Here is a 17,242-nt window from a genome sequence, read left to right on the forward strand (position 1 = left end):
TCCTTCTTCTAAGGGCGGATGCTTAATCCACTGACAGAGCAGTCGTTCAGTTTGACTCTGGAGTTCGTGCCTTGTGGAAATATAACCATGATTGTGCAAGCGAAAATAAGAGAAAATAATCAAACTCCTGGATGCTGATGCAGAATGCAGAGGAAAACTGGTAGAGCCTCGATTGACACTTGCACCGAGCCTTTCAGGTGTGGATACACTCACTCTCTCACTGTCGAGATGGTTACAAGTTGGCTCCACAATAGAAAATGAATGCACCTCTTGTTATACACTACAGAGATATGATATTCAGAGACCCCTGCAGAGCACATTAAGTGTTTTACTGCCTCGCCATCCTTTCAGTGTTGCTGCCCAGTCTACTCACCCTTCTTCCCATTTCAGGTGTAGTTCACGGCTTGTGCTCTTACAAGCATTTCGTGAACCCTAGCAACCAATTCGTCCAAAGAACAGAGGATAAAATTTAAAATATCTATATATATATATATATATTCAAAACCTTAAATCTCTCGTTTCTTTCCTCCTCATTTCTTTCTCCTTTGTGACAGCCAAGTTGCCAGAAGTAGGCTATTAAAGATTGTTTTTGTACTACTTCTGTCTTGGGACTCTCCCTACAGCAATCACGCTCATTACCTGTACTCTCTCAGTTCATGCTGGATAGTCTTTGGTGGAGTCTCCCATGACATATTCGGGGGAAAGTAGTGGATTACATATATAAATGCATTTTTAAAATGATCTTTCCCCTGTTTTATTTTCCCTTTTACTTTTACTTATACTTTTAAAAAATGTTTTCAGCGTGCAAAACAATATTGTGTCTCACATCTGTGACTTTTTTTTATGGCTCTTGCCAAATATGTGCAGGTAGATGTTTGTTGGTCCTTATCCTTTCTTTGTTCTTTTTCTTTTTTTCCTATTTATTTTTCACAACCAGACTATTGTTCCTGTCTGTGCATCTCCTACAGAAAGACACAGTACTTTGAATTAATTTTAAAATAATAATTTTTTGGATGCAGAAAGAACATGGAAACTTAGGAACTGTTGCACATGATGTAAAATTTCCTACACCTAAAGTACTTGTAATAACAGTTACTGGAGAGGATGACTAGACAAGACTAGTGGGTACAAGGTGGAATATCAAAAGGGAGGAATGTCACTGATATCAGTGGCCTACCTGCCCACAGGCTTCATGCAGGAAAGCTGCCTTGTTACTCTCCCTCTTGCACACATGGGTTCTCGTGATTCACTATGCTTTTGACCTAAAACTGCCCATTAGGTAGAAATCTTTCAATGCTGTTCAGAAATCTTGACTGATTACTGATCAAATCTTTTTACATATATATCCAAAACTTTGAAGCACTATGAATGTGAGTGAAAAAAACTGCTTTCCCTTCAAGAACCCAGACTCAATTAGGCTGCTCTTTTTTGTAAAAGGTGCTCCCACTGTCCTGCTTTGGATCATCTTTTGTTTTCTAGAGTTATTTTCGAATTGAACATAGATGTGATTTGCATTCATTGGGAAACCTGCATGCTTCAAGTAATGGTCATGTTTTCGGAAACTTGGTCACAATTTGCCATGATCCTTTATCTCTTTTTTCTTTTGAAAATATCTTATTTCTTGTATAAACAAAACATGGAGTAGTTTCCAATTCTAAATACATATGATTCAGAATTGGGGTTTCAAATATATAGCATTTATAGGTTTGAGTATAAAATCTCTACATAATGAATTCTCAAATATGTTACTTTGATTTATATTTGAATTACAAAAGGCATCCTCATAGACCCAATTCTTACAAGTCTCTTGAATCATGACATTTGATATAATTGTTGGATATAAAGACTTGTACATAATTTTGGGCATCATTTAAGAAACAAAGAAGACCAGAAATACTTTATGATACATATGGTTTTTTTGAATTTACAAAATGTTAATGCTTAATATAAAAGAAATTGTTAAAATTTCCAATGCATTTACTAAATCAATCCATCCATCAGTTGAGGAACCGACCATTTTTTCATTGACTTTTGACCAATGAGAATTTTGTGATGATGGTTACAATGGGTGGGTCAATTTAATAAATACTTGGTCAATTTTAATTTTTTTCTCTCTATATATGTATTATAAGAATATAAATAAAACTAAAAAAAATCTCTCTCTCTCTATATATATATATGTATATTATAAGAATATAAATAAAACTAACGAATTTCTTAGTTCCAATAGTAACGATTGAAGTCCTTCACACAATTATAGTTTCAAATTCTGCACTAAGTATGAATTTGTTGTTTATTAAAAATAATAAATGTATCAAACATGAAACTGTAAAATAAAGTAACTTGTGAATAATTCTTCAATCATTTTATATCTTAAAGATCATGTCCAACCATGGTAACCATTATCTCCATGTAAAATGAGTACCTTGTATTCACTGTGTTAATACCATGTAATTGAATCAGTCCAGATACCATGTTTTATTCATTGGGTTTAAATTCTCTAAAATAAAATTTCAAAATTTCAAAATAAATCTTCAGTCATATTTTATCTTTCAGCATATATAAATAAATAAACAAGTTGATAAAATGGCGCAGATCAATGATACAATAAACGGGTGAAGGATGCAGACATCTTACCACAAGCATGACTCCACATATATCCTCATCTCTACCAATAATATCCACCCAAAAAAAAAAATAATAATAAAATCAAGTTAAATGCTATAGTGAGAACACTCTCTAGTCTAATTGCAAAGGATGTATCCATTGCCAAATAGCTATATTGAAAACCTCCAGGACTGGTACATTACAGAGTTAATCAGCGATGGCATCTCGAACCTCTCTCCCGCTTGATAAATGGTACCTCCTCCACCAGTACCTCAACCCACAAACAACCAATACCGCGTCGATCGGAAAGTGACGACGCGCAAGATTGGCTTCCGTGATGGAAAACAAAGGTGCTTCGGAGTGGGCTAAAGCAGACGACGATTTGGAGATACGAGAACAAAGCAGAAGGTCACACTCACATTCTCAACAAGTGGTTTGTTTCGAGTTGTCGACAATCGTGTTACTGTCGTCTAGTCGAAGAGGCGATCGGTTGTTTGAGATAAGTAGAGTGGGCGACCTCCAAATTCATGAATGCATACATGAATGAATCCCGTTCTATGAAATGAGAGTTGAGGTCAGCTTTGACCCTTGTATGGATGGCACTCCTTCTGCAAAAAGTCGTCCTGAGCTTCGTTTATTTAGACGTGGATAATTGCGACGGTGGATGCGACCAATTCACTTTTGTCTCGTAAGCTGGTGCAAACACAGATGAACTCGCCAACACCAATCGTTGCAACATTGTATTTCAAGGATACCACATTTGCACCGAAATTCACCAATTCTTCTGTGTTACGAATCTTTGGTCAAACTGGACGTCCTTCAGAACAATCTGATTTTAAATTTTGGTAAACGTGGTGAAATGCCCATGGACATGCCAACGCACAATCCTATCGATGTCTCGGACTCTCTCCAGATTAGTCTGAGAAAATGTGTTGATCACTATCAGTAGACTCGACCGTTGACATGGGAATTGAACGTCTTCAGAATATCGAAGTAAGAATGGAGCTTCTCTGTTGCGAAGATGGTCTTCACCTGAACCATTGCCATCGGTGGTTGCAACTACCGACTCGCTATCCGCTGGCATATTCTTGGAGTCAAACATTGTAAATTTACGAAGGATGAACGAAAGCCAATTAACGGCTCGGACGACGATTTTCCCACCAAAAGCTGGATGTAGAGATACGCCAGTCCTGGGGTAGATCGCTACTGGAAAGACACACAGGACGAGCATAATTTTCATGGAACTCTGTGCATACTTTCCCGCATTTGCGAATTGCGGATCTGTTTGAACGAGGTGTTCTCCAAATTCTCGAGACACTTCACATCGTAGAGCTCCAGGGACCCTTTCAGATAACTCCATCAGCAAGTGGACATATTATTGACATTAGCACTCCATTGAGAGTGATAACATGAATGATGCAGTACACAAGCTCCCAAGAACATCTAGATTCTGCCATAGCTCTGCACCACAAAAGCTGCTCCCAGTTAAAACAACGCACTCTTGCAACGCTTGCAAATCTGACCAAGTGCATCAAGTATCCAAGCCGAAAGTAACATCTCCCTGCACCATAGCATCAGAGAACTACTATCTCGATTTAAGGGGTGCCCTGCATGACTATCTTTGCAGATCAACTAAAAGTTTTTACATGAGGAGCACGACGTCCGAGCACTGAAAGGATGAGAGACAAGAACAAGAAAGAATAACGAAAAACTCTCGCAACACATGCCACTCCAATTTGTGATCCAACCAGATTGTGCACAAGCAAGTTCGGCTTTAAACACGATCCCCTACAAGTATATCAAGATTCCAAGCATGGCGACCCGTGATAAACACACATTGTGGCACAGGATTGGAGGACCGTTTGCTTTTATTTACGAAGGGCGGCGCTGTGACGTGCTTGCTAGGGTAGGTTAGAGTGGTGCCAAATCCTGTGGAAGCAACAAAGTCATGGTTCACAAGTAATGATATGTATATAATTCTGGTACTATGCATAATATATACATGTAATGAGCTTGGGTAGTGTTTCCATCGAATCTTTCCTTTCAGATAGTTTTGATTCCCATTTTGATTGCAGTGGTACATGTTTCTTGCTGGGTGTGATCCTTTCCTGGCAGCTTTTGAAGTGTTGTTTTGCTTTGCCATTTGTGTAAACTGGCTATGTCTAGTTGATGTTTGTGTGCTTTGAAATTCAAGAGGCCAATAGTCTTTGTGAGCACATCAACAAGTTGTATGTTTTTATAGAAACATATTTTAGTATAACTGTGTTGGTATTTGTTTATTTTGGAATAATATGATGTAGTTTCATATCTTTTAATTTATATAGTAAAACTTTGGATTCTTTTTCCATTGTTTTGAACCTTGGCTGTTGCAACTAATAATTACAATTTGATATTCTAAAATTTAAAAAAGATTAGAATTTGTATTTATATATTTTTTGTGATTTATTTATTTATTTATTTTGTTCTTGTTATAAAAGATGCATGGTATATTTCAAATTGGCCAAGTTCAATTTGAAGGTGCAAGGATGATTATGTTTAATATACTATTAGAAAAAACTTAATAATTTAAATTTTATTTAAAAATTACCAAACTATATTTTTTTTATTAAGTTACATAATTATCATACTTTTATAAATTAGAAAAAATATTTTTTTTAATTATATATAATCATAAAATTAATTTTAGATTAGTCTCTAGATATTATTAAGAAATCAACTAAATAGACAATTAATATATGTTTTTCTTTAGATAATTGCTCTAATAAAGAATATTTGTAAGAAAAATGCATTTGTAAATATTTTTAGGATTACTGATTTTGACTTCTTTAATCTTGATTTACATGCTTAATTTGTATTAATCAAGTAAGTCTTATATTTATTTTAGTAGTTTTAAAAAATTTGTTATGATTTTGTTTGTTTAATTTTGTTTGAATTTTTTGAATTTTTTTGTAAATTTTTATTGCCTTATAGGTTTTCCAAGTTACATCATTCTATGATGTTCTAATACCATTTTATTTTGCAGTTGCAATGCCTCTCTTTACTTATAAGTCTTAAAAATATAAGTAATTTGACATTGTTGTTAATTCTATACATCATAAATATCTACTTGTTTCTTTATGTTCAATCCAAAGATTCTAAAATCAGTAGCTTCATGGAAGATTTACGAAGTCTACATGTGTAATAATATTTTATTTTATTTTATTTTATTATTTTTTATTGATTTACAACAATCCTTATAACTTTTCTATAGTCACATTTGTGAAGACTTATATTAAAAAAATATAAAGATTGTATCTTAAAATTTACCTTACATCAAGCTTTAACAAGATTATTTTGAAAAAATAAATTTATTATTTCTATAGTTTTAAAAAATAAAATCTATTATTAAAAAATAAAAATAAAATCTATCAATAAAGTATTCTTATGAATCTAATTTAAGATGATTATCATTAATAATAATTCTATATAATTCTTATATGATTTGAATACTTTTATAAACTATTTCTTAACAATTGTTTGATAGGCAAAGATGCTTAATTGTTGATAAATCAAACTTATTTCTATATTTGTAAAAAACTTCGTAATTTTAAAATTTTAAAATATTATAGACTATCTATCTTTAAACTAATACTTTTTATTTTCTAATATTAATTCTTTCCTTCGAGAAAGTAAACTATCCTTCTTTGTAGTAATTTTTATTTAATATTAGAGATTGTGGATTATCTTCCTATAGTTTGAGTCTATAATAGATGGAAGAAAACATTATGGATGCTATACTTGAAAAAAATAATAATAGATTTATAAATATTATAGATCTTTATAAGCTTATTAATACTCTTAAAATAGAAATTTGATGTATTACCAATATTTTTCACAAATGTACTATTGACCAAATAGATTAACCTTATAATTAAATTCTAAAAGTCTTCCTACTACAAGTACAAAAGACACAAAGATTAGTATAATGGAAAATTTTGATGAAATAAGATCAAAATATTGAAGATTTTTACAACAAATTAAGCTATATCTAATATTGCATCTCTTATATCTAATATTTTGATAGATTTATTTAAGTTTGATTCATAGTTTTATTTATATTTGGAAGTATTCTCTCTTACTTTGCACCTTGATGGAAAATATTCACAACTCTTATATGATTTGAATTGATTTTTAGAGGTGTTAATGGCACCATTTCAAAAAAAATAATTAAAAAGAGATATCAAACACAAAACTTCTATGTTTACAATAAAGATTACAATAAACTATCATTCATGTTATTAAATTCCAAAACCTTCTTTGCAATATAGATTAGAGCAATAAAATTCTTATTAATCAATTTTAATATGGATTGATAAATAATATCAAAGAATTACTATTGACAATACCAAAAGCAAATTCATTGAAATAATCTATTACTCAAGCCATTAAATATGACAATTAATTTTTTGAAAGATACGAAAAAAAAAAAATTTGGTTGGAGAGGAACAACTTAAGCTTAGACAATAATTTGAAATTTCTCAAAAACTTATTCATTAAGACTTGAATCTATGCAAATTAATATGATATGTTTTAAACTTCTAATTGAATATGAAAAAAATCAATGTTCTTAAAAACAATTGAACTTATATTATGCACACAATTCAAAATTATCTAAAGATGCTATACAACAAAAAAATGATAATCATAGTTATCAAAAAAGATAATGTATTAGAAAACAAGTTTTTTTAACTAGAATAGAGACTTGTCATAGATATACTATTACAAATATACGTACTTATTTTGGTAATTATCTATATGATTAGGTAGAAGTAAATAGAAGTAAATAAAAATATATTAATTTCATAATATCTTCTAGAGAAGCTTCTTATAAGCTTTATAGATATAGTTTTGATTTTACATATGTTTATAATTGATTTTTAGATTAAAAATTTGGTCAACAAGTATGCCACCTGTTACACATGTGGGTAGTTAATTACGTGGTGCATATATATAAAACTTTCCTTGCAAGTTAAGACATGTGGTTTGTAAAGTCAACACATTTTGGAGGTCCTATAAAACATTGCCATGTAACTTCTAGGTAGATAATATATATAGAAGCAAGAATAAAGCATTCTTCATTCTTGTCAACTCCTTTCTTACTCTAGTCTAGATTCAAGAGTCTTTAATTTTCTTGACTTTTGGCAATAGCTATTCCAATTTCCTTTTAATATACATGTTTATTTACTTCTATTTTTTCATATTGCTTTGAAAAAAATCTCACTTGGTTATTTGCTTTCATTAAGTTCTTATCTTTAATAGATTGATAAAAATATACTTATAATATGATGGCTTTGTCTTTTATTATTATTATTATTATTAAGAATAGATTATATATATATATATATATATATATATATATATATATAAGACATAAGTATATTAGAAGTTGTGGATTACTTTCTTTTAAACTGTTATTATTCTTAGTATTTTTTTTTATTCTTAAGCCCTTTCTTCTATTTGTCTTAAGAAATATTAAATATCTTTACTTTTCTAAGTATTATCATTGCATAGCTTTTTGAAATGAAGAGTGCAATAGTACAAATGTAAGAGCAATTGAAAGAGTTAATGCTTGCAATGCATCAATTCAATTTACCACCATAAAGAGCAATAAGAATATTAAAGAGCAAAGGCATAGAGATGATTGAAGGTGCTTCAACATTTGCATCAAATTATATTCGAAAGTAGAGGAATACAAACTAATATAGTACTTTTCAAACCTCTTATTGATGAAGAAAAGATCTATTGTTGCTAGGAAGGATTGTGCTTATATTATGAAGAACTTTAATATATTGCTCAACATTGTCCAAAGAAGTGATATAACCACAAAATGAACAGTATGACTATCAAAGAAGATAATATGTTGGAAAATGAATTTATCCAACTACAACAAGAAACATGTGGCTGGAACATTATACAATACCTAGTAAAGGTCATATTTTCTCCTCAAAACTTTCTCATTGTTTTACAATAAATATTATTTTAGAATCCAACCATTACAAAGTCTCTATCTTATTAGATTGAAGAGCCTCAATGTATTTTTTAGATGAAAAATTTACTGAAAGACATAGCATACTTTTAATGAAGAAAACAAAACTTGTTCATATAAAAGTCATAGATAGTCATAGATTATGTTTAAGAGATGCTACTCATAAAATCCTTCCTATAAAAGTAAAAATTAATAATTATAGTAGCTTTGTAATATTTAATATCATTAAATCTCTTTTTAATTTAGTTATTTTAGATTTAGCATAACTAAAAAAATATAATTCTAAAATAGATTGAATTTTTTATAGTCTTGATTTTTTTAAAAGTATAATTAAGATTGTAATTAATCAACTAGAAAGTCATAAGTCTAGTGCAAGTAAACTTGTATTTGTAGATATATGAGCTTTCTTTCATGCGGCAAAAGATGGATTACCTTGTGTCATTTATGTTGCACCTATTTCTAATGGTGAAAAGTCTTCAAGTATTATTCTAGGCTCTTATTAAGATTTTTAAGATGTATTTGAAAAAAAAATAAAGATATTCTTATAGAATATTATTCCTATAATTGCTCAATTGACCTTCAAAAATAAGTTCAATTGCTGTTTGGATCAATCTATAATTTATCACATAATAAATTGGCTAAATTCAAGGAGTATATTGAAAAAAATTTGGCTAAGAACTTCATATGCTATTCCAAATCTCTTGCAAGAATTTCAATTTTATTTGTGAAGAAAAAAGATGGAACATTGTAGATGTGTATTAATTATCAAGATGAAATATAACTAGACTATTTCAAAAACCTAAGATCCTTCTAAAGCACAACAACATAAAGCCTCATCACAAAATAGGACAAAACAAACCAGAACAAAATAGAACAAAATTAATTAAAATATGACATGAAAGATAAAATTAAGCAAACGGAAACAAAACAAAATACATTTGAATAAAAAGATGCAGAACCAAATTTTACTAATAAAAAGGGTTCAAAGCCATAGTTGATCAAATGTCCCAAAAGACTCTGGCCAGTCCTATTTATACCTTATCCTACCACCCTGGACTTTCTAAAATGTTCTTAGATGATGGACCTCACTTAGATAACCATTCTAAGCCTTTTCTAGAAGGTTTTATAATAAGTCCTACTTAAACAACCATCCTAAACTCTTTCTAAAATGTTCCATAGTGGATCCTACATGATCCACTAATCTAACTCCAATTCTAGAAACTTCAATAATTCTAACTATCTATACAATCTTATCTATACTCTGTTACAATTAATCCTCCTCCACTAATGCGGAACGTCCTCGTTTTGCTCTTAATGGTATCTCCAAATTGTCTCTTAGCAATGGATGAGATTTTATGTAGGTTCTCACATTGCATCGTGAAAGGATAACCTTTCTAAAGAACTTTGTACTCAAGTTGTGAATGTCCACTACTACAATTAAGGTAGCGATGTTCCAAAATGCTGTCTACTTCATATTCTTGTTGGTCATTAACTACAATTGGTAGTGGTGGTGGTTGGTGTCAATTTGAAAAGCACTTTGGCTCGGTAAGAAATTCCTTCAGATGTGAAACATAGAAGATTAGATGGATCCAAATATACGGCAGAAGCTCAAAGTGGTATACAATACCAAAAATCACTGTCAAAATGTAGAAAGATCTAAGTCATTGAAAAGTTAGTTTATAGATTTGAATTGATATAATAAGTGGCAAGTTGGCATTGGAGAATAATATATTTGATGACCCTCTCAAAAGGTCTTGTATTGCCGATGGTTATCCGCATATTACTTCTATTGATTCTGTACATTAAAAAGGTGATGTCGTATCTCTTGTAAAGATGTTGTAAGCCGTTGTATAAATTCCTCCATTGTTGGGTTCTTGCTATCGATAGGACAATGAAAAGTTATTGGCATAATTGGATGTCGACTAATTTTAAGGAAAAATGATAAATGATCAATATTTGGTTGAATATTATCATTATAAGTAAACTTCAAGGATGTTAAGTATTCATCTCAATCATTATGATGAACCATTACAAATGCTCGTAGCATATCTTCTAAGGTCTGATTTGCATGCTTTATTTGCCCATTTGTTTGGAGATAGAAGGCTATAGGTATAGCAAGTTGTATGTCTAGTATCTTGAATAATGCTTGTCCAAAACTTCTTCTAAAGCATGGATCTTAATCTAAAATAATGATACGATGTAATCCATCATGACAAAAGCTGGTAACAAAGAAGGCTTGTGCAAGCATTGGGGTATCAATATCTGAGCACATTGCAACCAAGTGAAGTTGCTTTAAAAATCAATCCACAAAGATAGTAATTGCAATATGATTATGAGGTGTTTACAGCAAACACATAATGAGATCTATAATCATCTACTTTAAATGTGCTGTAGGTAGCAAAAATGGTTGTAATACTCCAAGAGGTATTACGTTGCATACTTTATTATATTGACATGACTTGTAAGAGCATACAAAGATTCAAACATCATAATGCAAATCTACCCAAAACCATATCCTTGAGATCTGTTCTAGAGTCTTTTCTCATCCTAGATGTTAAGATATTGGAATGCCATGTCCTTCTTGATGTATACATGTCTAAAATTTAACTTTTTCAAATATATAAATTTGCTTCTTGAAATAGAATAAGCCATCACTAAGAGTGTAATCATGATATTGTATATTGTCTACTATTAGCCAATTACTAATTATCTTAAAATAAACATCTCGATACGTAGTTTTCTTCCATTCTATTACTTTGATTGGATCTCAAATGATACTACTAATAATAGAGATTTTTACTCATTCTATCTCTTTAGTTGTCTTTTCTACCATTAATGTTAGATTTGGAACTACCATATATACTGATTACTCATATTGTATTTGCTTCTTCATAAAGGTTGTTCCTACGAGTAAGTCTTTGCTTGTAGATTATCTTTCTTCTTCACTCCATGCATAGGTGCAAAGAATTACTTTGCATCTTCCATCTTTAAAAGAAATTATCATTGCTATCTAATCAATTTAATTATTTTCCATCTCTATTTATGGCATATCAACGATAATATCATACTTTAGCTTTGTCACCTTGAATCTCTCTCTTAAGACATAGGCATTTGTTAATCTCAAGGTTTCTTCTTCATAGGTCTCACTTAATATGTTCCTTTGATCATCTATAAGATATATACTTCTTACCTTAATTTCCTTGGTTTTAATTCCAAACCAGTTAATAATTTTACTTGAGATGTAATTTTCTATAGAGGCACAATCTATAAGCACTCAACATGGTTGTCCTCTTAATAGTCTTGTTAGATGCACTAGTTGACACTTTTTATAGTTGTCCAAGGCTATGCCATTTATCTCTAAGAGACATTAGCTATCTTTAATACTAGCCTTCAATGCCTTTACTAAAAAGTCCTATTTTCTTGCTTTGGCTCATTATTGACTTAGTGAGTTTTGAAGCTGTAAACTTATCTTGTCTTGTTGATGCTTAAATTTTGATATTTTATACAACCTCCAATTTGATGGCCTAGCTCTCGACAATAAAAACATAATTCTTTTTGTACTAATATTTTTTTTATCTTTGTGGTATCAATGATCTTTGTAGGGCATCAATTTCCATTGGTATTGGTTGTTGTGCCATAGTATTAGATAGTGGCATAAGACTTTGTATTATAGGTCATATTCTATAATTTCTGAAATCTATAGCATTGATCCTCTTTGCAATCTAAAATGCTTCTTTGAATGTTTGTGCATCCCTTAGTTCTACCTCTCATAGGACCCTAGGTTTCAAACCTTGTAGGAAATAATCCATCATCTCCGCCTCTAAAACAGTGCCAATTTGGAGACATAGGAACTTGAATTGAGAGACATAATCTTGCATCCACCTAACTTGTATAAGATTTGCCAACTAAACATGTACTATCTTCTTTGTATTGATGGAACAAAATTGATTCCTAAACTTGATCTCAAACTCCTCTCAGTTACAAAATCCACTTTGAGTTCGATAGCTTTGAACTTAATGTCGCTACTAAATAGTTGCCGCATCTTTCAAATAGTTGGTTGCATATATAATTCCTTTAGTAGTATTTGTCCTGGTTACTTAGAAGTATTGTCACATATTGAAGAGCCATTGACATACATCTATTTATCTTGAAGTTCCAAAGTATGTACTAGGCTTATTCAATTTCAACCTAATAGATGTCGATTTACTTGTCTTCAAGGCTTCTATTTGCTATTACAAAGTAGCTATCTAGCTTAAAGGATATTATATTTGAGCCTCCATTTGGGATTGCTCCCCCATATCTTTCATATTATAATTTCTTCACTAGATTCTACTATTGTAATGCCTTTTTACCTCTCAATTGACTTTTTAAGAGTAGCTTGTAGTAGCCTCAATATAGTACCCAATATGACCACAAGAATTGAATTTGGATTAGATGTTGACTATTGACACGTTACCAAAAGTAAACAGTCTAATACTCGCTTTGATACCAATGAAACAAGACTAGTGGAACATGATCAAACTATTTCAAGAATCCAAAATCCTTCTAATCCACAGCATTATAAAGGCTCTTAACAAAATAGGACAAAATAGACCAAGACAAAACTAAATAAAACTTAACAAAATACGATATGAAAGATAAAACTAAGCAAATGGAAATAAAAAAGAACTAAATTGAATAAAAGATGCAAAAACCAAATTTTACTAAGAGAAAAGATCCAAAGTCATGTTTGACGAGATACTCCAAAAGACTTTGGCCAGTCCTATTTATACCTTGTCTTACTACCTTGGACTTTTTAGAATGTTCATAGGTAGTAGATTCCACCTAAATAATCACCTTAAGCTTTTTTTTAGAAGGTTTTATGGTAGGTCCTATCTAAACAACTATCCTAAATTATTTTTAGAATGTTCAACAAATAGTCCTATCTAGTCCACTAACTTAAACTTAATTCTAGAAACTTCCATAGTTCTAACTATTTATACAATTATCTTATCTATATCCTATTATAATTAGACTATCTCAAAAACCTAAGATCCTTCTAAAGTACTACAACATAAAAGCCTCATCACAAAATAGGATAAAATAAATAATAAAAAAAAAAAACTAAACAAAACTAAAAAAAATACAACATGAAAGACAAAACTCAGCAAACGAAAATAGAACAAAACATATTTGAATAAAAAGATGCAAAAAAAAAATTATTAAGAAAAAAGACCCGAAGCCATACTTGACCAAATGCTCCAAAAGATCTAAGCCAATCCTATTTATACCTTGTCCTACCACCCTAGACTTTTTAGAATGTTCTTAGGTGCTATATTCTACCTATATAACTACTTTAAACTCTTTTTGTAGAAGGTTTTTTGATGGATCCTACTTAGATAATCACCTTAAGACTTTTTAGACGATTCTATGGTAGGCCCCACCTAAACAACCATCCTAAATTCTTTCTAGAATGTTCCACAATGGGTCTTATCTAGTCCATTAATCTAATTCCAATTCTAGAAACTTCCATGGTTCTAACTATCTATACAATTATCTTATTGACACCATGTTATATGAGGACTCAATAAAATTACCATCATGAATAGATACCTACTATCTTTAATATCTAGACTTTTTGATTAGTCAAATCAAGATAAAATTTATACAAAAATAAATCTATAAAGAGCATATAATCCAATACATTGTCGTGATGTAACACGATTAATAGGTGAAAGAGTGTGGAAATTATTATAATTTAAGAGATCTTAGTTCAAAGTATTAGAAAAAATTATCTTAGAAATATAGTTAATAGCCAAAGGGGTAGAAAAATTAAAAGGTACCATTGCTGCCTTTTAGAAAGGTGACTTCTACTTACTTTGTAGTACCATAAGTAAGCCAAATCAAAGTAGATTGGGAAAATAAATGATATAAGAATCTTTAGAAGAAAGTTAAAAGTAAATTCTAGAAAAAAGTTACTTAGAAAAACTAGATATTGATATCCGGAGAGGGCCGGTTATGAACCAGGGTCGAAATCAGACCCTGAGGCACAAAACCGAGTCTTGACGACGACTCCGGGAATCTTTGGCAGATCGGAGAGTGGAGTTGGAGAGAAGGTTGGATAGGGTTTTTATGGGCATTGATTTTGGGTGATTTGGAGTTGATATGAGTTTGTAAGAGCTTTGCAAAGTGGAGATTTTTTTCGGATAACTTAGGTTTTATGAAATAAAATAGGGTTTATGTTTTGAGTGATTTCGAGAGTTTTGTTGCAGATCTACGGGTGAATTTTTTTGGATTCATGGTTATAGTTGTGTTAAATACATTTTGTGAATTTGAGCTTAATCTAACGGTTGAACTGAGAGATATTGAGGTTTAAAGGAGTCAAGGTCTCAAAAAGTAGAATTTTAGGTCCAGTGAGGGTTTTTAAGATTTCATGCAATCTACTAGTTGAATTGGAGTAAAACTTATGTGAGAGGATATAAGACTTGTTTTCCTATGTCCATGAAAAATTTGAAACCAATCAAATGGCGCAAAGAAGAGAAATTGGCTCTGGAAGGTTGGCAATAAGATTGGAGAAGGAGGCTGGCTAACACCCGAACACATTTTTGAGGTTTTCGTCAATTTGGTAACTCCGATCCTTTTCAAATTTTTTTTTCTTGTTTTGAACTTGATTTTTAAGAATTTTGCAAATTCTGAATTGAGATCAACGGTTTATTCATTAGATATTGAGGTTTAAATCTGTCATAAGAATTACTAAGATTTGGATTAGGATTTGGCTAGGGTTTGATTTAGGGTTTGGATTAGGATTTGGATTAGGGTTTGGCTAGGGTTCGGTTTAGGGTTTGGATTAGGGTTTGGATTAGGGTTTAGGATTTGGTTAGGATTTGATTTAGGGTTTGAATTAGGGTTTGGTTTAAGGTTTGGTTTAGGGTTTAGGATTTGGATTAGAGTTTAGGGTTGGATTAGGGCTTGGATTAGGATTTGGTTAGGATTTGATTTAAGGTTTGGTTTAGGGTTTAGGGTTGGATTAGGGTTTGGTTTAGGGTTGGATTTAGGATTTGGTTTAACATTTAGGGTTTGGAATAGGGTTTAATTTAAGATTTGTTTAGGATTTGACTTAGGATTTAGGAATTATTAGGGTTTAAGATTTAATTAGATTTGGTCTAAAGTTGAGTGAAATTCAATAGGGTTTTAACTAGAATTAAATTAAGGTTGAATTGACATATATTTGAGTAAAATTTGTGATCATTCTAATATTTCTTTAAGAATTTTATTGTTTGTTTGAAATTTCTTTGAGTTGTTTTGAATTAGATTACATTTGTTTACCATGATTAAGTCTAATTAGAGTATTGTTAGTATTCTATTTAGGATTTTGTTATCACAATTTCTATTCTTCCTTCTACAAGCAGGTGCCCGAAGCATTCTCAAGCAAGACTTCACACATTACGACAACGTATTAAAGAAGGAGATTAATAGAAGATTTCATTTTGAACTAAATATGGATATTTTGAATACAATGTTATGCCTTTTGGACTTACAAACACATCAACGACTTTTCAACATCTGATGAATGATATCTTTTGAAAGTTTTTAGATGACTTTGTTGTATATTACTTAGACAATATTTTAATCTATTTTAAAAATATAAAAAAACATAAATTTCCTATTCATTGTGTATTATAAAAACTAAAAGATGCAAGAATATATGCCAATAGTGTGAAAAGTGTATATTTCACACTGTTCAAGTCAACTTCTTAGAATACATCATTTTAAATGATAGACTTATGATAGATCAAAAAAATAAAAATCAAACTATTATAGATTGAAAGATCTCAAAACTAATAAGAAATATCAAATACTTTTTAGGATTTGCCAAATACTATCAGATATTTATTAATGATTTCTATCAAATTGCAGCTCTACTTACATGTTTGATTTATAAAGACAAATTTGAATGGAATCAATAAGAAGAAGCAATATATGAAACTTTAAAGATGAATTTTATTTCTGCACCAATCTTATATTGCATTGATTTTTTTTAGCCATTCTTCATGGAAATAAACACATTGGACTTTACTTTGAATGTTTTATTATTACAAATGGAAATAAATGATAAACTTCACTTAGTAATTTTTTATTTAAGAAACTTTTTAGTAGTTGAGATTAACTACAAGATACATAATAAAGAACTTCTTGCATTTATGGATTTATTTGAAGAATGATGCCATTATCTATAAGACACTTTTAATTTAATCTATGTTTATATGGACCATTAGAATCTTAAATATTTTATATCAACACTTGTTTTGAATTGTTGCTAAGCTTGTTGGAGCATATCTTTGTCAAGATTTGATTTTAAGATCACTTATTCATCTAAAAAATAATAAGTTTTATTAGATGTTTTTTTCACACATTCTTATCTTTCACCAAAAGAAGGTGACATATCTTTTGATCAACAAAGAATAATTATCTTGAAGCTGGCGCATTTTTATCTTCAAGTAATAAAATGAATATTGACTATTGATTCAAATTTTGTCAAATAAATTCAATCAAGTATGTGTTTTGATCCTTTTATTCATGATATTAAGAATTCTTCTTTTAAGTCTCATAATGCTTCCAAGTTTGAATTTA

The sequence above is a fragment of the Physcomitrium patens genome, chromosome 3 (assembly GCF_059467195.1).
Source record: "Physcomitrium patens ecotype Gransden chromosome 3, ASM5946719v1, whole genome shotgun sequence".
In the NCBI taxonomy this organism is placed as follows: domain Eukaryota; kingdom Viridiplantae; phylum Streptophyta; class Bryopsida; order Funariales; family Funariaceae; genus Physcomitrium; species Physcomitrium patens.